This window comes from Puma concolor, chromosome D4 (assembly GCF_028749965.1).
Source record: "Puma concolor isolate L17-30 chromosome D4, mPumCon1.1.hap2, whole genome shotgun sequence".
Classification (NCBI taxonomy): domain Eukaryota; kingdom Metazoa; phylum Chordata; class Mammalia; order Carnivora; family Felidae; genus Puma; species Puma concolor.
This window is the reverse complement of record NC_141679.1, coordinates 5,704,029-5,730,916: the sequence shown is the minus strand read 5'-3', so window position 1 is coordinate 5,730,916 and position 26,888 is coordinate 5,704,029.

The following is a 26,888-nucleotide window of genomic DNA, read 5'->3' as shown; positions in this document are numbered from 1 at the left end:
AATAAGACATCTACAAAAACTACAAAAACTACAAATAAGACATCTACAAAAACTACAAAATAAGACAACTACAAAACTAAAATCCTGTGATGATGAGGGACCCAATTCTTTCTCCCAATGATGGAAGATAAGCAATACTGTTGTTTTTCACTGCTTGCATGAAACATAATGCTAAAATTTCTAGCTAGTGCAATAAAGAAAAAGAAATAAGAGACACACAAGTTGGAAAGAATGAGCTAAAACATAGTGTTCTCATCTAAAATCTAAAACAATCTACATATTTCTAGCACTAACAAGTAATTTTAACAAGATTTCAGGATACAAGAGCAACATTTTAATTTTTTTTTTTAATTTATTTTGAACGAGAAAGTGTGTGTGTGTGTGTGTGTGTGTGTGTGTGTGTGTACGGCGGGAGCAGAGAGAAGGGGGCAGAGAGGATCCCAAGCAGGCTCTGTGCTGTCAGGGCAGAGCCCAATGCAGGGCTCCAACTCGTGAACCGTGAGATCGTGACCTGAGCCAAAATCCAGAGTAGGACACTTAACCGACTGAGCCACTCAGGTATCTCAAGATCAACATTTTAAAAATCCGGTTATGTTTCTGAGAACTTGACATTTACCATCGGAATTTTAAATTAAAAAGAATACTGCTTAAAAGAGAATAACAAAAACGAAATATCTCACTTTTGAATCTAACAAAATATGTACAGAAAATCAGAAATCAAATAAGACTGAAAATCTGTCAAGATAGTTTGGGGTCACGTTTGGGAGACTAAATGCTATTAGGATATCGATCTTCTCTACCCCGATTTATTGATTCAGTGAAATTCCATTCAAAATCCTGGCAAGACTCTTTGTAGATACTCAGAAGCTGACTCTAAAATAATGGAAAGACACAAGGTGGTAGTATTATCAAAACAGTGATGAAAAAAAGAAAAAGAAGGTGGAGAACTTGTCCACTAGATTTCCAGACTTACTTTAAAGCTATGACGATTAAGACATTAATGGGGCTGGCAAAAAGATCCGCACATAGATCAAGGGGCAGAATAGAATGTCTGCAAATAAACCCACACGTATCTGCTCAACTCATTTTGACAAAGGTTCAAAGATTCTTCGTTGGAGGAAGATATTCCTTTCAACAGATGTTCTTGGAACAATGAGATGTGCATAGATGTGCATATGCAATAAAACAAACACTGACACATACCTGACATTCTACATCAAATTTAGCTGTAAGTGGATTATATGCTTTAATGTACAATGTGAATCTATAAAACCTTTAGAAGAAAATATAGGAGAAAATCTGCTCACTTTGGCTTTTGTACGAGTTTTCAGGTACTACGAAGAAACAATGTATAAAAGAAAATGTTGATAAATTGAAATTTGTACAAATTTGGAAATTATTACTTGCAACCGATAATGGTAAGAAAATTAAAAGAAAAGCCACAGAGGGGGAGAAAATATTTTCAAATCACACAGCATCTGAAGGGCTTTTATTCACTATATATGTATAATGGCAGTAATTCTGTATGTATAATGTATGTATATACATTATATGTATGTGTGTATAATGTAAAAATATCTTCCTGTAATCCTATGTTTACAACGAACTATCTGGCAGGGGCAAACTAGAGGTGGGAGAAATGAAAAAGAATTATGAGAAGGGAGCTCCTTTTCTGAAAACCCCATAGATAGAGAAAATTTGAACTGGTTTAATTATGCACAAGTTCTGTTATACTGGAAATTCCTGTGATTCTCAGACTCTTCATATATGGTTTCACCTGCCTGTGGTTTGCCATATGCTTACCAACGTGTTGGTTGGTTGCTTCGTTATTCAACTCCAAAAGGGATTAGGAACCGAGAACGCATGGCTTTGACTGTTAGGCGAAGATACTTAATTTGAATCCTTGAGCACAATGGGGTGTCTTTGAGAGTTCTGAGCGGCGCAGAAAAGTGACAGATGACAGAGGAAGCCTCACCTAGCTAGGAAGTAGGACAGATAGAAGAAGGTCAAGATTGAGGGGTGGGCATCAGGGCTTTCAGACAGACTTAGGACTGCTTGACTACTTTCAGACCTAGGACTACTGGATCTTTTTAGATCCAGATTCGTACCCTGACTTTGTGTATTTGATATTAATGCAGTTTATCCCTTTTAGATTTTGTAGTTCCTCATTAGCCAAAGCAAACTTCCTGGTTCATAAGACGAAGCTCAGTATTGCGGAGACAGCTCACTGGCTAGGGATTTTGATAGATTTTTTTGCAAGTTTCTGTCAAACTCAGAAAAGTAGAAATTAGCAACAAGCCAGAGGAGAAGTGTGATAAGTAGAGTTTTCTAGACTGTTTCGTGAAGGGTTTATAAGCTTTTGAGGATGTGTCTCTGCAAAGGTAACAGTTATAAACGTGGTCATGTACGTTTACTTTCTGTTTGAAATATTAATTTCTTTTTTTTTAACATTTATTTATTTACTTATTTTTTGGAGAGAGAGACAAAGCATGAACGGGCAGAGGGGCAGAGGGAGAGGGAGACCCAGAATCCAAAGCAGGCTCCAGGCTCTGAGGTGTCAGCACAGTGCCCCACATAGGGCTCGAACCCAAGAACCACAAGATCATGACCTGAGCTGAAGTCAGATGCTTAACCGACTGGGCCACCCAGGCGCCCCTGAAATATTAATTTCTTAACAATGTAAAACTCAAAGACCTCAACAGTAACGGAGATGCTTTGTTTTCTAATAATTTTGGAGAACAAACAATGTATTTTTTTTCTTTTGGTCATGGCAGCATGTTTTGAAAGATGTAACTAGGAGGAGAAAACACAAAAGCCAGGAAAAAAAAATAGAGATAAGAAATGGATCTAATTTAGGAGGCTGGGGATTGGGCTCACACAAGTTCACACACATATGAAAAGCCTGTTTTCCAGCTGATAATGGGGTGGTCCTTCTGGAGCTGGAAGAGAAGCAAACAGCATCGAGGGGAAAAATAGAATTGCCGTTGACATTGGCATGATGTATAGTAAATGCCTGAGGCAGGGCAGTTTCACCTTCCTAAGAGAGAGTTTGTGTGGGTAAGAGACTATCCTATATAATAATGAACGGAAGTTAGCCTTAGATATGACAACTTGAAATACAGTACTCAGCACTTTACCAGAGGGGGGGATGGGAATATAATGGAAAGAGGCACTCATGCAATAAATGAATGCTAAGAAAACCTTGCAGTGTGTGAAGTTTTTATTCACCTGACTGGTTTCTTCCTCCCAGATCAATGGGTTGACCTTTGGACCCCTGAAGAGCTATTTTAAATGTTATAGACAAAATCCTCAAAAATTCTGAAATTCTGCTTGGTTTCAAATTCACCGGTCAGGCTTACAGTTTTGTTACCATGTATCATAGTTTTATATCAGTAAATATTGTCATACTAGTGTCGATACATTGATACTATTACTTTGCGAGGATGTCTACATATTAATTTGCAGAGCAGACCAACGTGTTTCTCAATTTTCACTGATATACTACTTCCCACTATTTCAAAAGGAAACATATTTCTGAAGAATAAAATTGGCAAACTCTGAACCATCTATCTTTGTAAGTAAAGTTTTCCAGGGGGAAGCAGGTGAGGCAGGGTGGTGACTCACTTGCAGGGGGGAATCCTGACTTGACTTGAAATTGTGGTGTTTTGTTGACTGTGGATTTTCCCACTAATTTTAGTTTTAAAGATATTGTATTAAATATTCTTGATCTTGATTGCTTGGCTGTTGGACCCCCTCCTCTGCTTCAAGCTGGCATCTGAGATACCTTAGTACGTGGCATGTGGGTGCACGTGTACGTACACGTGAGTGTCCACGTGTGTCTATGCGGTGGATGGAGACCGAAAATGGGGGATGCATAGGGAATTATACCGCTTGGCGCTATGCTCTTCTGTTGCGTGGCTGGGAGACTGTATTATGGAACAATTAGAATTACATGTTTAACAGTGTTTAGGACTATGGTCGTATACACTATACTATTGTATACGTAAATGATGCATATACAAGCTGGATGATCTCTCTTGGCTTGGGCCACCGGTTTTTGTAAGTATATGGAGTGGCTCTGGATCACCTGAGCAATCTTTCAAACTCACAGCTGTGTGAGCTTATGCTCAGCTTACACCAGGGCAGAGAGCTGCAGACTGTCCTTCTCTTCGTTGAGAACCTTCTAGTTTCTACCTCACAGAACCCACAAGAAGGAATACTCAGGGCTTCAAGAATGGTGATTAACTACCTCATGCAAAAATAATGCTTCGTCTTGAAGATTATTGTGACTGGATCCTACTTCCATAGGTTTTATTCACCAAACTCACAACACGGTTGCAGAGGCGGCTGGCTAATTTACCCAACAGACACGAGATGTTTGTTTCGCGGACTGTTATTTCATCAGTAATGTGTGTCCTCGTACAGAAATTTTGAATGGAGTCAGGACTAATGAATAACAGAGGACCGACACTTTCCTTTTTTTGTCGTCCACAAGGTGTTCCATCATGTGGAAACAAAGGCACCTAACCAAATGGAAACAGGGAAACGTTATCTATTTAGAGCTTGCCGTCACAAGGGAATCAGCTACCATAACTTGTGTGTTGGCAGAGAAGTATAGGCAGGCAAAGGGGTGGGAGAGGTTCAGAGTGGAAAAAAGGGAAGACTTCAGTTCTGCTCTGCTTGGAGGCCGTGGGCGTGGGGAAAGCTATGGGCAGGCTAACTAGAAGGGGCCATCCCATGTGACTGGGATAAGCAGACAAGCACGCATATTTGTCTTTCTCTGGTTGGTCCTAAATTCGCAGTGGGGGCAAAAATGAGGGAAGCTGTCAGTCAGTAATCAGACAAGCAGGAAGACATGATACGGGGCGAATGAATGAACTTGGGGAGAAATGGTAGGCTGAGAAAGGGGAGGCAGCACTCCAACGTAGTCAGCACTAGCTCAGCGTGCAGGAATAAACCAGAGCCTCCAAAACAGGTCTCCTTACCCTGTCTTGTACCCTTCCTGGTTCCACCCGGGAACCAGGAGCTGGTTCCACCCAGCTCCGCTATCTTGTCATGTTGGAGCAGACACTGCCACACTTGTGTGTGTGTGGGGGGGGGGGGGTGAGGGGTGGGAGGTGGTTGGTGGCTGCAAACAGTGGTCTGCAATTTACTAGAGGACTTGAGGATCTACCACAGACGATCACGGCAAGGGTAGGCGTGGTCCCAGAGGGAAGAAAACCACACAGGAGATTTTCTCCGTTTCTCCCACAGGCTGGTTTGAACTAGTGTGAAGGGTTTTTACTTGCATTCAGAACAACCCAGGGCTCTGGGCATCGCTTTTCCTTTGGGCTGGTTCCGCGTTTAAAGAAACGTACTGAATTTTTATGTTTTTCTTAATTGACTTAGAACAAAAGAAATTAGAGTTGCAGATTCATAACAGGGATGAAAAACTGGGTCAGGCAAGTCCAGTTGTCAGGACAACCCTTTCCGTGGCCTGGTCTGTGGTTCACATGAGCTGATCTGACCCAGCCACCATGGCAGTCTCAGGTCAGAAAATTTAAAGTAAGGATTTTCTCCTGCCTTCCCGGAGCTCACAAATCCATGCACAAAGGCAGGCAAGATGGTTATGTTAGGAAGCTTTCAGCAATATTTCTTCTGCCTTGCAGGTACTTAAAGAAAAGAAACTTGACATTGGAAAGCACTACGCACTAACTTGTTGAAAAAAGACTGTGTTTTCTTGATGATATACTGGATGTATTTTATGATTTAATGTTTGAACAGGTAGGAATAATCTTTGAATCAATGTCTTCATCTTAATGTTTTATTTATTTATTTTAAGAGAGAGAGAGAGAGAGCACATAGGTAGAGCACATAGGTGGGGGAGGGGCAGAGAGAGAGAGAGAGGGAGACAGAGAACTCCAAGCAGGTTCTGCTTCGCCAGCGTAGAGCCCAACACGGGGCTCGAACCCACAAACCGTGAGATCATGACCCGAGCTGAAATCAAGCGCCACCCACTCAACTGACTGAGTCACCCAGGCATTCCTACGTGTCTTCATTTTAATGTGATGTTGTCTCCTGTTATCTTTTTAACTTCGAAGCTTTTCTGTGTGTTACATTTAATGCTATCTTCACAGCTAGTCAGTACAGAAATCTAAGGTCTTTTTCCTGACCTCAAAAAGCTAAACGTTCATTGCTGGGAACAGGAGCAGAAAATATCTACGAAATATCTATAAGTTCAAGATTTAGTCCCAGAAAGCGTTAAGTGTTGAGCAGGGCTTCTGGAATGAAAGCGTGAGGGGCTTAAGCAAGCCTCTCCTCCGGACAGACACTCATGACACTGATGAAAATTAGCAAAGACAATCATTCAGAGTCTCTCTACACGGATCAGAGGGGCTACATCAAATGGAGAAACACTCAGTCTACATCGTCGACGGACGCTCAGGCCCCGGGCAGGCGGTGGCGCTTACACCCACAGTTCTGCCTTGCAGAAGACCCTTCCGGCAGGCTGAGTGGTTTCCATCTCGCCTACTCCCCAGCGGGGGCGCGGCCGTCAAGAACTATTTCTCTTGGGTTCAGTGCCCAGGAAAGTTGGCAAACGCACACTTCGCACAGCCCCGCATGGTGCACAGCTGATGCAAAGCAGGTGGTGGCCGCTGGGGGGGGGGGGGGGGCAGTGCCCATTCTCTCATCCCGTCTCCTTCCCTGATCTTCCTTTGGAAGATCTATACTCAGCAACGGTGGCAACCGGGTCATGGCACCGCTCACTACCACCCACCCAACTCTTCCGCACACAGCTCTGCCCCCGCAGGAAGGATCCAGGTGTGTCTGCTGGTGAGGAGGGGGTTTCCCATCCCTGCTCCCAGCTTCTCCTCCAGAGTGCAGAGGTTCTGGCCAGGGGTCTCAAAGCCCGGCGACACTCTGGGCCTACCAGCACCCTGATCTGTTGGGCTTCCATTGTTGAGGAACGTATGCCCCAAGAGATCATTTAAGATAGAATGGCCAGCTGGCCACTACTGGGGATGCACAGCGGAGTGTGATATCAGCAGACACGGAAGAGTTGGAGGCTTTTTAAAAGGAAGATCAGGGAAGGAGACATTTCAGATAGAGCCCCGCCCCGGGGCGCCTGGCCAGCTCAGTCAGTAGAGCATGTGACTGTTGATCTCAGGGCTGTGAGTTGGAGCCCCACTGGGGTAGAGAGAGTACTTAAAAATAGAAAGAAAATAAAAATAAAAAAACAAATCTTCAAATAGAGCCCACGTAAAACCACAGTCATTCCTGTTGATCAGGGATATTATCCCAACACCCCAGGCCACGTTGTCCGAGGAGTGGCTACAGAGGGAACTCCAGAGGTACAGATATAGGGTTGATTTCAGGACATACTCCTATGCTCCCGGAACAGGGACAGCAGTCTCCAAGCTGTGCACAGATCCAACAGTAAAAGATGAAGGCTTCACTGGTCTGGGGGCTTAAACCACAACTCTGACCCATCAATGGCTGACAGTAAATGGTGCTGACTCTGGAGTGACACAGAGAAGCTGAGGCTCAGAGATTACAAAAAAAAAAAAAAATGATCAGAAACATCAGAGGTTGTATGCTGGGGGCCGGGGAAATAGACTTCGAAGTATGAGTCCAGTCAGGACACTAAAAAACCAAACCAGCAGCAACAAGTTCTTGGGGATGGTGGGGGATTGTGGGCACAGAACTCACATCAGAAGTTAGAAAATACTTTGACATAAATGAAAACAAAAAAATAACCTATCAAGACTTAAGGGATGTAGAAGAGGTAAGTGTTAGAGGGAAATTAAGCATCTGAGCATCTTGAGCATCTGACTTTGGCTCAAGTCACAAACTTCAGCTTCATGGGTTCGAGCCCTGTGTTGGGCTTTGTGCTGACAGCTCAGAGGCTGATGCCTGCTTCGGTTTCTGTGTCTCCCTCTCTCTCTGCCCCTCCCCTGCTCACGCTCCGTCTCCTCTGTCTCTCAAAAAAATGAATAAATGTTAAAAAAATTTTTTTTAAAAAGTAACAGAAAATGTGAACATAAGCAACTTGAAAACCTGAATCGAGTGGCTGTACTGGTGATTTCCAGCAAATAATTAAAGATTTCACGTCAATCCTGCCCAAATTCTTCCAAGAAACAGAAGCCAGAGGCACTCTTGTCATTTGTTCTATCAGGCTGATTATTTCCCTGGTACCAAGAGAGAGAACAGAAGAAAACCACAGATGTATAAACCTTATAAACATAGAGGCAAAAATTCTCAACAAAATACTAGCAAAATGAATCCAAAAACATACATAAGAAAAGATTTTACACTGTGACCCGGTGGGATTTATACAACAGTGGTTAAATACCTGAAAGTCAATTGATGTAATACGCTTCATCATTAGAATGAAGGTTGGATACCACGTGAATCTCTCAGCAGACACACACACAAATGAAATTTGATAAGATCCAACACTCTTTCATGATACAAACACTTCACCAATTGGAACTGGAAGGGAATTTCCTCAGCCTAATAAAGGACAGTTACAAAAAAAAAAAAAAGTCCAAAGGAAATATCATAGTTTAGTGGTGAAAAACTAAGTGCTTTCCTCCTAAGATGGGGAACAGGGACACTATCGATCTTACCACAATTCAATATTGTGTTTAGAGGTCTATCCTGGACAATTAGGCAAGTGAAAAGACATAAAGTATCCTGACTGCAAAGGGGAAACAAACAAACAAACAAATAAACATCTTTCTTTGCAGAACATGACCTTTCATACATAAAAATCCCCACAGTCCGATATAAATCTGTTAGAATTAATGAATGAACTCACCAAGGTTGCAGCAAACAAGGTCAATAAGCCAAAATCAATTGTATTTCCACACATTAGCAATGAGATTAAGAAGATAATTCCGTTTACAATAGCATCAGACAGAGTAAAAGACTCTTAACGAATAAAGAGAAACGTTAAGACTTGTACACTGAAAACTTTAAAACGTCATTGAAATAAATTAAATATCTAAATAAATATAAGGAAATTCCATAGTTCTCAATCAAAGGATTACTATTTCTAAGATAACAATATTCCCCCTAGGGCACCTGAGTGGCTCACTTGGTTAAGTGTCTGACTCTTGATTTCATTTCAACTCATGGTTTACAGTTATCTCATGGTTTATGAATTTGAACCCTATGTGGGGCTCTGTGCTGGCAGTGCGGAGCCTGCTTGGGATTCTCTCTCTGCCCTCTACCCCTCTCAAAATAAATAAATAAACATTAAAAAATATTCCCCCAGCTGATCTACAGATTCAATACAATTTCTATTCATCACAGTTGTCTTTTGTGCAGGAATTGACAAGGTAATCCTAAAATCGTATAGAAATGCAGTGGACCCAGAATAGTCAAAATAGTCATGAAAAAGAAGAAAAAGCTGAAGAAGTCACACTTTCTGCTTTCAAAACTTCTTACAGAAATACATGCTCAAGACAGTGTGATACTAGCTTTTGGATCAATAGAATAGAATTGAGTATAAAGAAATAAACACATTACTGGTAAATTGATTTTCAACTAAGGGTCAAGACAATTCAATGGGAAAAAGAATAGTCTTTCTAACATGAGTTTTAGGACAAACTGGATATCCACATGTAAGAGATTGAAGTTGGGCTAGCATCTCACACCATGTATCGAAATAAACTTAAATATATCAAAGAACTAAATGTAAAAGCTAAAACTGTAAAGCACTTAGAAGGACACATGAGAGTAAACCTTGTGACCTGTGTTAGGAACCAATTTCTTACAAATGACACCAATGCATAAATGAAAAAGAAAACAGCGGATAAAGGGAAATGCTTTAAAGCTAAAACCTTTTGTGCAACAGATAATATCACCAAGAAGGTGAGAAAACACCCCAAAGAAGGGGAGATAATATTTACAAATCGTGTCTTAGAAGGTACTTATACATAAAGAAGTTTCAAAATATATAAAGAGCTTTCCACTCTCACCTCTGTTGGTTAACATAGTGTTGGAAGTTCTAGCATCAGCAATCAGACAACAAAGGGAAATCAAAGGCATCAAAATTGGCAAAGATGAAGTCAAGCTTTCACTTTTTGCAGAGGACATGATATTATACATGGAAAATCCGATAGACTCCACCAAAAGTCTGCTAGAACTGATACATGAATTCAGCAAAGTTGCAGGATGCAAAATTAATGTACAGAAATCAGTTGCATTCTTATACACTAACAATGAAGCAACAGAAAGACAAATAAAGAAACTGATCCCATTCACAATTGCACCAAGAGGCATAAAATACCTAGGGATAAATCTAGCCAAAGATGTAAAAGATCTGTATGCTGAAAACTATAGAAAGCTTATGAAGGAAATTGAAGAAGATACAAAGAAATGCAAAAACATTCCATACTCATGGATTAGAAGAATAAATGTTGTTAAAATGTCAATACTACCCAAAGCTATCTACACATTCAGTGCAATCCCTATCAAAATAACACCAGCATTCTTCACAGAGCTAGAACAAATAATCCTAAAATTTATATGGAGCCAGAAAAGCCCCCGAATAGCTAACACGATCTTGAAAAAGAAAACCAAAGTGAGAGGCAACACAATCCCAGACTTAGCCCCTACTACAAAGCTGTAATCATCAAGACAGCAGGGTATTGGCACAAAAACAGACACATAGACCAATGGAATAGAATAGAGGCTCCAGAATTGGACCCACAAAAGTATGGCAAACTAATCTTTGACAAAGCAGGAAAGAATATCCAGTGGGAAAAAAAACAGTCTCTTTAACAAATGGTGCTGGGAGAACAGGACAGCAACATGCAGAAGAATGAAACTAGGCCACATTCTTACACCATTCACAAAAATAAACTCAAAATGGATAAAAGGACCTGAATGTGAGACAGGAAAGCATCAAAACCCTAGAGGAGAAAGTAGGAGAAAACCTCTCTGACCTCAGCCGCAGCAATTTCTTACTTGACACATCCCCAAAGGCAAGGGAATTAAAAGCAAAAATGAACTATTGGGACCTCATGAAGATAAAAAGCTTCTGCACGGCAAAGGAAACAATCAACAAAACTAAAGGGCAACCTACGGAATGGGAAAAGATATTTGCAAATGACATATCGGACAAAGGGCTAGTATCCAAAATCTACAAAGAGCTCACCAAACTCCACACTCGAAAAACAAATAATCCAGTGAAGAAATGGGCAGAAAACATGAATAGACACTTCTCTAAAGAAGACATCCAGATGGCCAATAGGTACATGAAAAGATGCTCAACGTCACTCCTCATCAGGGAAATACAAATCAAAACCACACTGAGATACCACCTCACGCCAGTCAGAGTGGCTAAAACGAACAAATCAGGAGACTATAGATGCTGGAGAGGATGTGGAGAAACGGGAACTCTCTTGCACTGTTGGTGGGAATGCAAAGTGGTGCAGCCGCTCTGGAAAACAGTGTGGAGGTTCCTCAAAAATTAAAAATAGACCTACTCTATGACCCAGCAATAGCACTGCTAGGAATTTACCCAAGGGATACAGGAGTACTGATGCACAGGGGCACTTGTACCCCAATGTTTATAACAGTGCTTTCAACAATAGCCAAATTACGGAAAGAGCCTAAATGTCCATCAACTGATGAATGGATAAAGAAATTGTGGTTTATATACACAATGGAATACTACATGGCAATGAAAAAGGATGAAATCTGGCCTTTTGTAGCAACGTGGATGAAACTGGAGAGTGTTGTGCTAAGTGAAATAAGTCATACAGAGAAATACAGATACCACATGTTTTCACTCTTACGTGGATCCTGAGAAACTTAGCAGAAGACCATGGGGGAGGGGAAGGAAAAAAAAAGGTTAGAGAGGGAGGGAGCCAAGTCATAAGAGACTCTTAAAAACTGAGAACAAACTGAGGGTTGATGGGGAGTGGGAGGGAGGGGAGGGTGGGCGATGGGCACTGAGGAGGGTACCTGTTGGGATGAGTGTTGTCTGGAAACCAATTTGACAATAAATTTCATATTAAAAAAATAAAAAGCTTTCACAACTCAATAATAAAAAAACCCCCAAATAACCAAATAAAACCAAAGAAAAATGAGCTAAGGATCTGAGTAGGCATTTCTCCACAGAAAATATACACGTGGCAAATAAACGCATGCAAAGTTGCTCAGCATAATTACTCATTCAGAAAATGTACATCAGAGCTGCAATGACCTACAACTTCGTACACACTAAGATAGTTGTAATTAAAGAGGCAGACAACAAACAAGGGTTTGCCATGATGTGGAGAAAGGAGAATGCTCATATACTGCCGGTGGGAATATACGTGGTACCATTGTTTGGGAAAACAATTTGGCGATCGAGGGGGACCATCTGACCCAGTGACTCCACATCTCCATGTATGCCCCCCGCTCAGCAAAAAAATGGAAACTTATAAACCAATACATGAATATTCATACCAGCAGAACTTATTTTGGCCCCATAGTGAAAACGACAAAATGTCTATTAACTGAGGGCTGGCTCAACAATACACAGGATGCCCATGCATTTGAATCTATCCGACGATACGAAGGAACAAAGTACTGATACACACTAGAATATACGTGGAAAACCTGCTAAGTGGATGCATTCAATCACAGATATCCATGATTTAGATTTTTCCATTTATTTTTTTATATTTTTTTAATGTTTATTCATTTTTTGACAGAGAGAGAGAGAGAGAGAGACAGAGCATGAGTGGGGGAGGGGCAGAGAGAGAGGGAGACAGAGAATCCGAAGCAGGCTCTGGGCTCCGAGCCATCAGTACAGAGCTTGACGCGGGGCTCGAACCTACAGACTGTGAGATCAAGACCTGAGCCAAAGTCGGCCGCTTAACCGACTGAGCCACCCAGGAGCCCCCAGATGATTCCATGTAGATGGCGTGCCCCAAATAGGCAAATGTATAAGTATTAGAACATATAGCTGCTGCCCAGGCCAGAGTGGCTGGGTTGGGGAGACGATGGTTCGTGCCGGCTAACAATGAGTATGGATTTCTCGGGAGGTATTGAAAATGTTCCAGGATTAGTGTTGATGGATGTATAACTCTGCCAATATGTGAGAACCCCTGAACTGGCTACTTTTGATGGTTGAATTTTATATTATGTGGATTATATCTTAATAAAGCTTTTTTTTTAAACAGATTAGAAATGCGTACCAATATATGATGACTAAAGTACATTATCTTACTCTAAAAGATTTTACTTGAACTTTTTTTATTAAGATATAATTCACATAAATAGCAGTCACTCTGCATTTACGGACACCATCGTCCTACCCCCCACCAATCGTGGAAACCACTCATCCACTTTCTTTCTCCACGGATTTGTCTATCCTGGACACCCACATAAACGGGATCTTATAATATCTTGCCTTTTGTGTCTGGCTTCTTTCATTTAGCACAACGTTTTAAAACCGTTTTTATTTTTAAAATACCCCTTTGTTTAAAAAGTGAAATTCTCTTTCTTTGGAGCAAAAGGAAAGTAAATACATGTCTTTTTATATAATTCAGAAAATACAGGAAAAAATTAAGTTTGGCCAAAAAAGTGACAATCAATGAAAATTCTGTGTTGGCAAATACAGAACTAAATTTTCACCAACTTTTTTTTTTTTTTAACAAATGAAATGCTAACCCGTGTATATTTTCGTTTTTCTCTGAAGATGATGTCATGAGCATTTCCTTAAATAAACAGTCTTTCATGTCCATCTCTATTTTTATATAGTTGGTAGCGAATAAAAATGATTTTATGCCTGAAGAGGACTCATTTTTAATTTGTACTGCATTATGCTATTTCCACTGAAAGTCACCGATGGGCCAGTCCTGGGCTGTCTTGTCCACAAAAGCGTAACACAATGTTTTATGCGGTTCTAAACATGTGGATTTCTAATCACATATACAGTCATGGAGTTATTTCCAGCTCTTCTTAGGTATATTTTCTGGTTCAATCTTGACTCTAGTAGCCAAAATTTCAATTGTTAGGCCTAATACTAACCGTGCTAAGAAAGGGCTTAATTTGAGGAGGGGGACAGGTTGGAAGAAAATGGCTGGAATCTTGTGGTTTCCCTTTCTTGTGAAACCGTCTTTTTGTCCGTAGCAAACATCGGTCAGAGCAAAAGGTAAAATACTCAAAACGCAAGTGGGAATACGTCTTCTCCAATCTGCTTACCTTATTGACAAGCTAGGGGGTGGGGCGTTTTTTAATATGTTGTATTTAAAACATTTAACATAAATATTGTTAAATCATAGCAACTGTTTCTATTGTTGCGGGTTGTAGGGTGATGATATAACTTTTATATCATTACCCCATGGTATATTCCAAGTGACTCTGGAACTGTTATGTCTTGTTACAATGTAAGAAGCACAATTAAGTCTCTTTAAAAATATGTTTTCTTTAAGAATAGGCCGTGATGGGGCGCCTGGGTGGCTCAGTCGGTTGGGCGTCCGACTTTGGCTCAGGTCACGATCTCGCCGTGAGTTCGAGCCCCGCGTCAGGCTCTGGGCTGATGGCTCAGAGCCTGGAGCCTGCTTCCGATTCTGTGTCTCCCTCTCTCTCTCTGCCCCTCCCCCGTTCATGCTCTGTCTCTCTCTGTCTCAAAAATAAATAAAACGTTAAAAAAAAACATTAAAAAAAAAAAAAGAATAGGACGTGACACAGAAATGATAGAACCCCATGCCAGGTAACAGCTCTATGCGGGGGCTTGCTGTCACTGTCCATTGGGCCGCATAGCTAACACGAGTTGTGGAGGGATATTTCATATGTTACCGATCCCTCTTCAAAAGATTCGCCTTTCATTCCCAAAAGTTAACTAAAGGGCTCTGAATCTGACAATGCCTAAATCCACGAGATATTTGGGAAGTGATCGAAAAGACTTTAAAAAATAAATAGGAGGGAGAATAGCTGTCATGACCAACCACAGAACTCAGAAAAATATGCAGAACCACTATGTGCAATAAAAAATACAAGATTATGGGGGTGCCAGGGTGGCTCAGTTGGTTAGGCGTCTGACGTCGGCTCAGGTCATGATCTCGCCATTCATGGGTTTGAGCCACGCGTCGGGCTCTGTGATGACAGCTCAGAGCCTGGAACCTGCTTCAGATTCTGTTGTCTCTCTCTCTCTAAGCCCCTCCCCCACTTGCGCTCTGTCTCTCTGCCTCTCAAAAATGAATAAATGTTAAAAAAATTTTTTTGAATACATGATTATAAATCTTAAAAGGAGGAGGCATGTGAAGTGAGCCCTCCATCCATCCGGGTTTGTTCCTGGGGACATTGTGTTGGCGGGCACAGGGAGGCGGAACTCCAGAGGGACCAGCTATCACGTGGGCAGAGTGAAAAGTTCTCAGAATGAGAGACTGCCAGGCTGGGTGGGTTTGGGGAGGGCGGTGCCAGGGGGCTTGGAGGAGCTGAGAGAACTTCAGAAACCTGTGTGGAGATGCTGCTCAAGTCTGTGGTCAACACTTGGGCTGCACAGGTTTGGAGAAAAATTCAAGGACTCGTAACTACTGGCAGTAGGTAAGCTGAGTGCTGGGACAGTGATAGGACAGTAAAAAGCTACAGTAATACCATGGCTAGGGTTCATCCTGAGTGCAGAGACTTTGGTGAAAACTTCTGGCATTCAGTGGAGACCCTAAAAAAGACTCTAATCTGGGACAAATCTTTATACACTTGGAGTAAAGGCAAAGCTGAAATAAGCCTCCCATTAAAAAGCATACTCCGGGCCAGCCTATGATCACAGTGATCTGGTGATGATTTTCCCGCCTTCCAGAATTACATCCAAAACTCTTTTGAGAAAAATAGCACAATCCAGGGTCTCTACAATGTGTTATCTATGCTGTCCTGTGTACAGTACAAAATGATAGATAGAGAGAGAGAAAGAAAAATCCTGAATTTCAAAGATGAAATAATGCATAGAAACAGACAGAGAAAAAGTCCAGATATGGGAAGGACCACTCTGGTGGGCACCAGCTTCCAAGACAGCCCCCAGTGACTCCTGTCACCTGGTATCCACACTCTCGGGTGAACATTCATTGTACCAGGGCCAGTCTATGTAACCAACATGGCAGATGTGATGTATGTCATTCCAAAATTAAAGTTTTGTAGTGAAAGACCCAGCAGCTCTTCTCTCTTCTCCCTCTCTCTCTCTCTCTCTCTCTCTCTCTCTCTCTCATCACAAGCTCCATGAGAAGCCAGTGGCTAGACTGTGAGCAGCCCTATAGACACGTCCACATGGTGAGGACCTAAAGCCTCCTGCCAAGAGCCACATGAGTGAGCTTGAGAGCAGATCCACTTGCCCTTCAGGTAACGGAGGTCTCAGGTGAAGGCAGAGCCAGAAAACCCCACTAAGCTGCTCCTAGATTCCTGACTCTCCGACCATTGTGCAATTTAAAATGTTTATTGTTTTAAGTTGCTAAGTTTGGGATGATTTGTTACCCAGGAATAGATCCCTGATGAAAATTGCGGTATCGAGCATTGGGGTCGCTTTGTTAATATCAGTGAAAGTAGATTACAGAGCAAAAATAGCCACCAGGATGAAAAGGGACATCACGTAGTTGCAACGGTGTCAGTTCATCAGACGATATAATCCTAACGTGGATGCGTCTGAGAGAGCTGGAAAATATATGAAAGAAAAAGTGATGCCTGAAAGAAGGAGAGAAACCCACACTGTAGGTGGAGACTTTCACTCATTTCTCTCCATCATAGCAGAGCTAGGAGATGAAAATCAGCTGGGTATAAAAGAACTGAACAACACCATCAACCAGTTGGACTTAACTGGCATTTATCGGCTCCATCTAACAACAGCAGAACACGTTCTTTTAAAGTGGGATATTTGCCAATACAGACCATATTTTCTGTGTCATAAATCAAACCTTAACACATTTAAAAAATTGCAATCATAGAAAGTATATTCTCAGACCATAATGGAACTGGACTAGAAGTCAGTAACAGAAAGATGAAAGTAACATCTCTTTGAAAATTAAACTAGGCACTTCTTTAAAAAATTTTTTTTAAATGTTTATTTATTTTTGAGACACAGAGAGAGGGAGCATGAGCAGGAAAGGGGCAGAGAAAGAGGGAGACACAGAATCTGAACCAGGCTCCGGGCTCTGAGCTGCCAGCACAGAGCCCGACTTGGGGCTTGAACCCACGAACCATGAGATCATGATCTGAGCTGAAGTTGGACACTTAACCAACTGACCCACCCAGGTGCCCCTCAACAAGGCACTTCTAATAATCCATAAGAATAATCAAATTCTCAAAGGGAATCAGCAAATATGTTTAATCATACGAAAATGAAAATACAATGTATTGAGATTTGTGAGGCAGCACCAAAGCAATGATGAGAGGAATACATATAGTATTAAACTTTTTTCTCAAGTCAATAGTCAATATTTCTAATCAGTGATCTTAGGCAACTAGAGAAGGAAGAGCAAAATACTAAAAATCAAGCAGAAGGAAGAAAAAAAGTATTTGCTGCCTGAGAATTTGTTTGAAAACGGGAAAGGGCACAGCTAGAGGTGAGCTAGCTCACCCTACATGTTTTCTCCTTGCTTAGAATGCAACAGACGAATGGGTATTTTTCCTAGGTGAGGATGACTCTTAGAGGTCAAGGGAACAGCCTGTATCAGATGATCTGTGGAATGAATTACATAAGAACAACAAAAGCTGGAGGCACCTGGGTGGCTCAGTTGCTTAAACGTCTGACTTCAGCTCAGATCATGATCTCATGGTGTGTGGGTTCAACCCCCACATCAGGCTCTGTGCTGACAGCTCGGAGCCTGAAGCCTGCTTCAGATTCTGTGTCTCCCTCTCTCTCTGCCCCTCCCCTACTTGTGCTCTCTCTCTCAAAAATAAATATTAAAAAAAACAACACACTTTAGTTATCTACCCACGATTAAAAAAATTTTTTTAGCTTAACAATTAGTAATTTTCTGTTTTTATCTCTGAACTGGGCTCTGAACTACGTTTTTTGGTTCCATATGTCTACGGATCACGCTGTTTGAAATATCCAGCCCTGTGTCAGTGGGATTCCCGCTATTCACGTGCACTAACTATAATGCTCACCATGGGCTCTGGAACCAGCTGCCGCGGGATCTGTAGAGCCACCGTGTCCCTCGGGCTGGAGACCCTCCCACCAGGCCCTTTGCCTGCCCTTGTTGGCAAGGTTTCCCCTTGTTTTAGTTGGCCGAACAGCTTTTCCATGTGTTCTCTCTTCTTGCTTCGGGGGACACTCAAGAAAGGGCGGCTGGTTGTGCCTGCTGGTTCTTTGTGGACATAATGCTGAATGAAACCTTAGGGGCGGAGGACAATAATTTTACAAGTGAACTCAGACTGACAACCGAATACCGATGAACAGGAGGACTCCGTTCCATACGAACTTAGATAAGTCAAATAGCACTGGGGTGTCCGAAAGAATGTAATCTGCCTTCGGTCGTTAAGGATTTTCACCAGGTTTTTTTTGTTTGTTTCCATCACATTATGAAGCTAACTATGATACAGGTCTATCAATAGTGACATTATACATGAATACCACGAAGCACAGCGTTAGGAAAACTTTTCCCAACTTGAAGTAAGCTGAAGGAAATGACATGCCCTTCCAGTGTTATATTAGAGCACCGTTTCATCGCATTTTTCACATGCAAGGATCATTAATTCGCTAAGAATGTGTTTGACTTTGCTACTTACTGTAGGAGTTGAGCCCAGCCTCTGTGAAGTTTTATGTTAATTTACAGAACTGTGTCTTCTAGAAATGCCAGCGGGTTCTGCCTAGGTTGAAAGGGATAATCCGCCTGATTGTTGTATTGTCGTGGCGGATATATCTAGAAATCTTACTGTATCTAGAAAGCTTGCTTTATATCCAGAAATCTTATTGTATTTATAAAAGACGGTTATAAGTACCTGTTTTCTCAAATTCCACTGATTCTGCTCTACCGTACGGTCAGTCTCTCGCTGATGAGTAGACACATTCTCTGGCGTGTGTTCATCCCACATATCTCTAGAGTTGTATTTTTAATGTTCTGAGTCTACACTGACAACAAGAAAGTGTAAAAATTATGGGTGGTCCAATTTGTACTCTTGAAGAACTTAGTCGATAGAACAGACTGTACGATTGTTCGCCATGGATCTATCAGATTCAATAAGGAACTCTATGGTCTCTCTCTCTCGACCCCGTGCATGTCTATATATACATATAAAGACAGAGATTCTCTATCTCCAAAATATTTAGTGATCCCTTTATGAACACGTAGCTATGAAGCGCTCTTTTCGTCACTTACATTTCTGTGTGGAGTCCTATCATTCTATTTTTCGAGAATATTACATCCAGCCAAAGGATGCTCATGTCAGAGGAAACAACGGTAGAAGTCGGTTAAATGACACATATTCCTTTGTTCCAAGAAGGAGCAGAGACATTTGTCACCCTCGGTTCAGACTCTTTTAGAGGGAGTTTCAGAATATGTATAAATCATTAGGAATAATCTACACCCAGAACAGTGCATTGCTTTGGCAGTGACAGATGCCTCAAGAAATTTGGGGCATTTGCTGGCTGCATTTGAGCGTATTATTTATGAACTTTGTGCTCTTTCAAAGTGAGAATAAAGCAACTAACCAGGATTTCTCACCTTCCTGAAGATAAAGGACCCTGACCGCTGCTGGTTGTAAATTTAAAGGCGTATTTCTTTATTAACTTCACAGTTTCACTGAATGGTATTTTTCTTGACAGTTAAAAGGAAGTTGACTTTGTTGTTTTCATTTTAAAGTGAAGGTTAGCAAATCCTTTCCACTGAAAGAGGGAAATGTGTGTCACTTTTGTGCTCAAGAAAACCATTGTCCTGGGCGACATGATAGAAATCATGGGGAAGCCTTTTGTGATTGTTGTTAATAATGTCATACAACCCGGTGGGCCAAGCATGGCCCGTGGTGCGTGCCAGGAACCGGGACGATGGGTGTCTTGGCTTTTGTGGGTGACCCGGAGTATCCTCTGCGGACAGGCGCTGCGCTCAGAGATTCACAGGGACACACCCATGCACACGTCTCGTCTCCAGAAGCCCACTCTGGGCATCCCTGACTCCGCCCTCCTTCCTTCACCCTGCATCACATCCGCAAACTCTCTTGAGGCCGTGAGCGAGCTGAGATCCCTGGAGGGCTCACCTTTTCTGTATCCTGTCTCTCTGGGATCGCTGCCCTTTGTCACCTAATATCCAACATTTTGAAATACCATCATTTCAAATATTTTCTTGTGGTTTTGGCTGAGAGAATAAATCTGCTCCTTCTTATGCCATCTCGGTCCAAAGTGTTGTGTTCATATATTGTGTCGGCTTCCTCCTGTGGCCGTGACAAATCACCACGACTTGGTTACTTGAAATAACACAAGGCAGTTAATCTTCCAGTTACAGAGAAGGTGTTGGTAGGACTGTTTTCCTTCTGGAAGCTTTGGGGGAGAATCTGTTTCTTGCACCTTTCCAGCTTCTAAAGGGTACCTGCATTTTTTGGGTGTGTGGTTCCTTCTTCCATCTTCAGAAAGTTCCATCCCAACCTTCGATTCCCCCATCGTCTATCCTTTTTATAACGTTGACCCACCTGACTCCCTGTTATATCTGGCCCCCCTCAGTAATCCTGGAAAATCTCTCCAGCTCAGGATCCCTAACTTAATTGGCTCTGTAAACCCCTTTGCCATGAAAGGTATCGTTCCTAGGTTCTGTGATTAGTATGTGAACAACATGGCAGGGAACATTGTTCTGTCTATGGCATATACATTGCCTCACATAATCCCACAACCACTTTGTGAGCTTGGGAGTTTTTCTCAATTTACAAATGGAGGTGTTTATATAGATTTATTTTTTTCTCAAATATATATATATATATATTTTCCCAATTTACATATATTTTCTCACTTTACAAATGGGGGTAATTATATAGGTACAAATATAAATATAAATATAGATATACATATAAATATACAGTTGTTTTTGCTTAATTACCATTCATAGTTCTGTCATACCATTAACAGCCTGTGTATCTTATTTTTTCTGAATTTAGATTATTTAGTTATCCAATTACACAAAATAGACTTACCTAACTGTAGGAAAAACTTGCATTTTGATATATTTTCCTGCTAAGTTTGCCCAATATAAGCGCACAGGTAATAATCCGTGACTGTGTTTTCAAAGTAAACAAAACAAAACAAAACAAAACAATACGAGCTATTTTTCCATGGCCTGGTGCTTCAGGCTAATGAAAGAGTTTCGCTTAAATTAACCTTTTTATCTGATGAATCTCTTGAGAAGGTTCATATGCTGTCGTGAAACATAGTACGGAGATCCTGTGTGCCTTTTAAGGCTTTTTGTATCTATGTTCATGAGGACGTTCATCTACAGTTTTCTTTTGTTATACTGTCTTTTTCTGGTTTCAAAATCAGAGAAACACCGGCTTCATAAAATGAGCTACGGGGTGTCCCTTCTTCTATTTACTGGGAAGGATTGTGTTGAATTCACTTCTCAATATTTGATGAAATTCCCCAGTGAAGTCATTTGGATCTGAAGATTTCTTTTTTGAGAGTCTTCATATTACAAATCTGATTTACTTAGCAGTTTTAAGCTATTCAAATTATCCTTTGTATATTGGGTGAATTGTGTTACTTTGTGTGTGTGTTTGTTTGTTTTTTAGAAATTCACTCATTTTATCTGTCAAATTTATTTGTGTGGAGTTGTCCATGTTATCTCTTTGTTATTGCCCTTTTAATGTCTGCAAAGTCTATAGTGAGCATCTCCTGTCCAATACCCAATATAGGTACTTTGTGCCTTTCTCTCTCTCTCTCTCTCTCTCTCTCTCTCTCTCATTGTCCATTTGGCTAGATGTTTGTCAATTTTACTCAACTTGTCAAAGCACCAACTCTTCATTTCATTGATTTTCTTTGTAATTCTTCCGTTTTCAACTACGTGAATTTCTGTTCTTTACTATTTCCTTTTTCCTGTTTTGCTCTTCTTTTCTTACATTCTTGAGATGTGAGTTTTTGATTATCGATTGGACACTTTTCCTTTTTCTAATGTATGCATTTAGTCTTAGAATGTTGATTCTCATCTTTGCTGTAATTGCTCTCCCGGATTTCGATACAATATATTTTTCTCCTCATTCAGTTAAACGGATTTTTTTTAATTCGTTCACGATTTCCTCTCCGATCTATGCATTATTCAGAAGTTTACTGTTTAGTTTACAAATGTTTAGAGAATTGTCTGTAATTTTTGTCATGGACGTCTATTTTGATTTTACCATAGCCAGAGAAAACACCCTGAATAGTGCCAGGTATTTATGAGTTGTTGAGATTTGTTTTGTATCATAAGGTACAGGTTATCTTGGTATATGTCCTATGAGCTGTTGGGGGGGGGGAAGTGTATTCTGTTTCTGGGTAGAGTGTTATGTAAGTGTTAGTTACGTCCCACCGGTTGGTGTCCTCGTTAAGTCCTCTACATCCTTGCTGCCTTCGTGTCTAAAAGTTCTATCGAACTGCTGATAGTACTTTGTTGAAATCCTCAGCGATGAATATGGATTTGTCTATTTTTTTTGTAGCTCTACCAACTTGTCCTTCGTGGATGTTGAGGCGGTTTTTCAGTGGATACATGTCTAGAGTTTCTATGTTTTCTTGGTGAGTTGACTCTTTTATCATTAACAACCCTGTCTTTAGAAAGTTCCTTTCCTGTTAAGTCTGCTCTATCTGATGCTAATACAGCCCCTCCTTTCCTTTGATTAATGTTTGCATGATATAGCCTTTTAATTTTAATGTGCCTACATGACAGCATATAGTTGAGTCATGCTTTTTAATCCACTCTGCCAATCTTTGTCTTTCAATTGGTGTGTTCGTAACCATTTATAGGCGACATCCCATTGACACAAGAGGGTTAAGATCTGCTTTTTGATTTTTTTGTGTTTGTTTTTGCTTTTCTGTTTTCTGTTTCCTGCCCACCTGTGGTTTACCTGAATGGTTTTTAGAGTCTATTTTGATTTATCCGTAGTGTTTTCAAGTGTATATCTTTGCACAGCCTGTCAGGGGTCACTCTAGGCGTTACATGACATGTGTGTACGTGACTCCTCACAGACTACTGGTGTTGTCATTTTATCCGTTCAGATGGAGTGTAGAAAACTTTCTTTCTCCTCTGTTTATACCACAATTGTCAAATATTTCTTCTACATAGAAGAAGATTCTTTACATGTGTAAAGAATCACACCATATTATAATGTTTGTGTAAATGATTGAACATAGTGTAGAAAACTCAAGAGAAGTGGGAAGCCTTCTGCATGTACTCACACTGTTGTGTATCATTCTCTTTTTTTTTCTAGATGTTTCCAAGCTCCATCCATTATCATTTCTTTTCTATTTCAAGAGCTTCATTTGACACTCTTTCAGGGTAGGTCTGCTGCTAGCACATTTTCTTAGTTTGGTTTCACCTGAGAATGTGTTGATAACCCCTTCATTCGTGAAGAATATTTTCATCGTATATAGGCTTCCAATGAAAGCCAGAGTAGAGAAGCCCAAAGTACCCACGTAAGGGTTCAAACAGCGGAGTCGACTGGGGTCCAGGATCCTTCCACCTGGTGTGTTGGTTGAGGTTGGCTGAATACAATAAATGTTAAGAATCCTGGGGAAAGACGGTGTTCGCTCCAATAGTCTGGCCCTTTTTTTCTTCGATGTTCAATGACATGGAAAATTGGAAAGGGAAGAAGGAAGAGTGTCACAGGAGTGTGAGCACGGAGGAGGGTGTGCTCCTGGGCTGGTGAGGACGCAAGCCTGTCTGGAAAGGAGAGTGGCAGTTTTGAACAATGCGAGAGTCGGATTACGAGCGATTTTCAATTTATGGAGAGCAGGCATGCCCATGGCACTAACTGAGGGACAGTTTAACAACATATGAATGTCACAACACAGTTTCTCACAGAAATGGTGCTTATACGTGGCCTTCTGCGTCACAGTGTGTCCTAGATGTAAGTGCTAGGAAACACTGTGTTTCCTTTGATCACCTGTTGTTTTCATCTCCTGGACACTTGGGAACCTCTTGCTGATTCTTTTTCTTTTCCATTCAGGTCTCAAGGAAACTCCGAGCTGAACTGGAAGCCCACAGCCACAACTGGGCTTGCTTTCCTATGTCCTCACTCTGAGTTTTTAAAACTAGTTATCTTTCAGTTTAAATTTGTTTACATTTCCTTTAACGTTATGAGTGTGTACATGGCATTTTCAGTTGTTTGAAATAGATAACCATCTTCACTTTGGTTTTTTAAGTTTATTCATTTATCATTATTGTTATTTTACGTGTATTTAATTTTTGAGAGAGATAGACGGAGTGTGAGTGGGGGTTGGGCAGAGAGAGAGGGAGACACAGAATCCGAAGCAGGCTCCAGGCTCCGAGCTGTCAGCACAGAGCCCGATGTGGGGCTGGAACTCACGGACTGCGAGATCGTGACCTGAGCCGAAGTTGGATCGAGGTGCCCCCTATTTATTTATTTTGAGAGAAAGCGAGAGAGAGATAGAGAGAGTTGGAGAGGGGTAGAGAGAGTGTGAAAGGGAATCCCAAGCAGGCTTGACACTGAGAGTAGACAGCTGGATTCTGGGCTCGAACTCACAAACCTGAGCCTGAAATCCAGAATCTGACGCTTAATCGACTGAGCCACCCAGGCACTCTGATACTCACTTTAAATGCATAAGGTTATTGTGGCACCGGGGTGGCTCAGTCGGTTCAGCATCCGACTTGGGCTCATGGTTGGTGAGTTTGAGCCCCGAATGGGGCTTTTTGCTGTCAGCACAGAGTCCGCTTCAGATCTTCTGTCTTCCCCTCTCTCTGATCCTGTCTCCCTCTCTCTCTGCCCCTCCCCCACTGCGCGCGTGTGCTCTCTCTCTCTCTCTCTCTCTCAAAAATAAATAAACATTACAAAAACAGATGCATAAGGTTATTTTAATTCTACAGGGTAGAAATTGATTGATTTCCCCATGTTATTGTATATGGGAGCAACAGAAAGAAAATTACTGCATTTTAGGACGACTCATTTGTGGATGAGCGCAAAGTGGAGAGGAGACGCCTGCTGGGTCGCAGCAGGAGTTGTAACTCCAACGTACCCATCACAGCCATCCTCTTGCAGCATGGTAAGGAGGCTGCTGCTCTCCTGGGAGCTGTCAGCCATGAACTTGCCTCTGTCTACTCCACCGCTAGGGAAATTGACCTTGAGCACGAGACAGCCCTAACAAGCGACCCTGGCTGTGTCTGCCTCTGATGTCCACACAAGGGCATTGGCTGCTGTCTCCCTGATCCGCCACTTGTCAGGAACAGCCCTGCACAGGGTCCCTGCTGTGCACGGGTGCCTCTTCTAGTCCCCCCCCACCTCCCCCTTTCACGGATTCTTTGTAAGTGGTCCTGGCGCCTGTTTTCTCCCTGACCCAGAACCAGTAACTAACTGATGTGCTTTGGGCGACTTCTGAAACTTTCTGGGCCTCGGATTGTTTCTCTCCATACTTGGAATGGTTTCTCAGGGCCCTTTAAATTCTAAATGCATCAAGATAGAACTTTCACTTGCCTTCTCCTGAGAATTGCTAGTCGAATAACATTCTGCATATTCTGTATTCCTATTTCTTTAACATATCGATCTTATTTCACTCTTTAAGTCCCTTATGTGTTCCAAGTATTGAACACAAGGAAATTAGAGCTTGTCAAAATAATTTTTTCTCTGCATTAGGCTGTAGCTTTCTTCCAACGTCCAGTATCATTAGGCATTAGTACTCAAGACCTTGCATCACACTTCATGTTACGTTGGGTAGTATAAGCCCAAAGAAATTTCTGAAAGCCCTTACCTTTGCATTCGTTTAACCACAATTATTTCGAAAGTCAGCAGGCACGTTTACTAAAAATCTATTAAAGACGGTGTCTTATATAGATAGATTTCTTATTTCGTCTTCCATTTCTTCCCCCCACCCCAACAGCTTGTGGCATGCCATACCTTCCCTCAGAAGATGAATCCAAGAGCTCATGAGTCCATTAAACATTTCAAGACTGAGACGTTAGTTTGCGAGGTCAACTATCCTCATGTTTGCTAAATTCTGCTATCTTTTCATGCGATTATGTATTTTGCCACCTGTTCTTTTATATTAAGAAGTGATCTTTGGTCTTTAATTTTATGGTCCATGTTGGCATGTTTGGACATTTCAACATTTGATTTAAAAAGTACCACTTGCCGGGCATCTAGGTGGCTCAGTCAGCTGAGCGTCCTGCTCTTGATATCGGCTCAGGTCGCGGTCTCTCAGTGGTGAGATCGAGCCCCACGTCAGGTTCTGTGCCGAGCACAGAGCCTGCTTGGGATTCTCTCTCTCCCTCTCTCTCTCTGCCCCTCCCCTGCTCGTGCTCTCTCTGAAAATAAACATTTTTTTTTTAAAAAGTACCACTTGTTTGAAGTACTTCCCTTTCAACTACAAAGCGGTTTATATTATTAGACTTCTGCTATTTCTCTATAACATTTGGTTTCATGTCCTTTAGAACTAGGATGAGGAAAGCCTTCCTATTTAGATCAAAAGGAGTTTGAATCATGCTTTTATCATGTGGGACATTATAGATCATCTGGCTCCCACCTCCAATCTTTAGATAAAGAAAACAAAGCACCCGGTTTCAGTACCCATGCCAAATAGAAAATTTGTTATAACCGAATTTAAAATTCAAAAATGTCCACAGTTTTATTTTCAGCGTTCAAACAATACAGAAAACTCCAGGGAAGAAATGTAAAAATAAGTGATTCCAGATCCCATCCTTAAGAACCCATTTGATTTGCTACATTGCATTTCAGATGCCTCCTATAGACATGCCAATATAGACAACGCATAATTTTATTTACAAATTTACTAATTT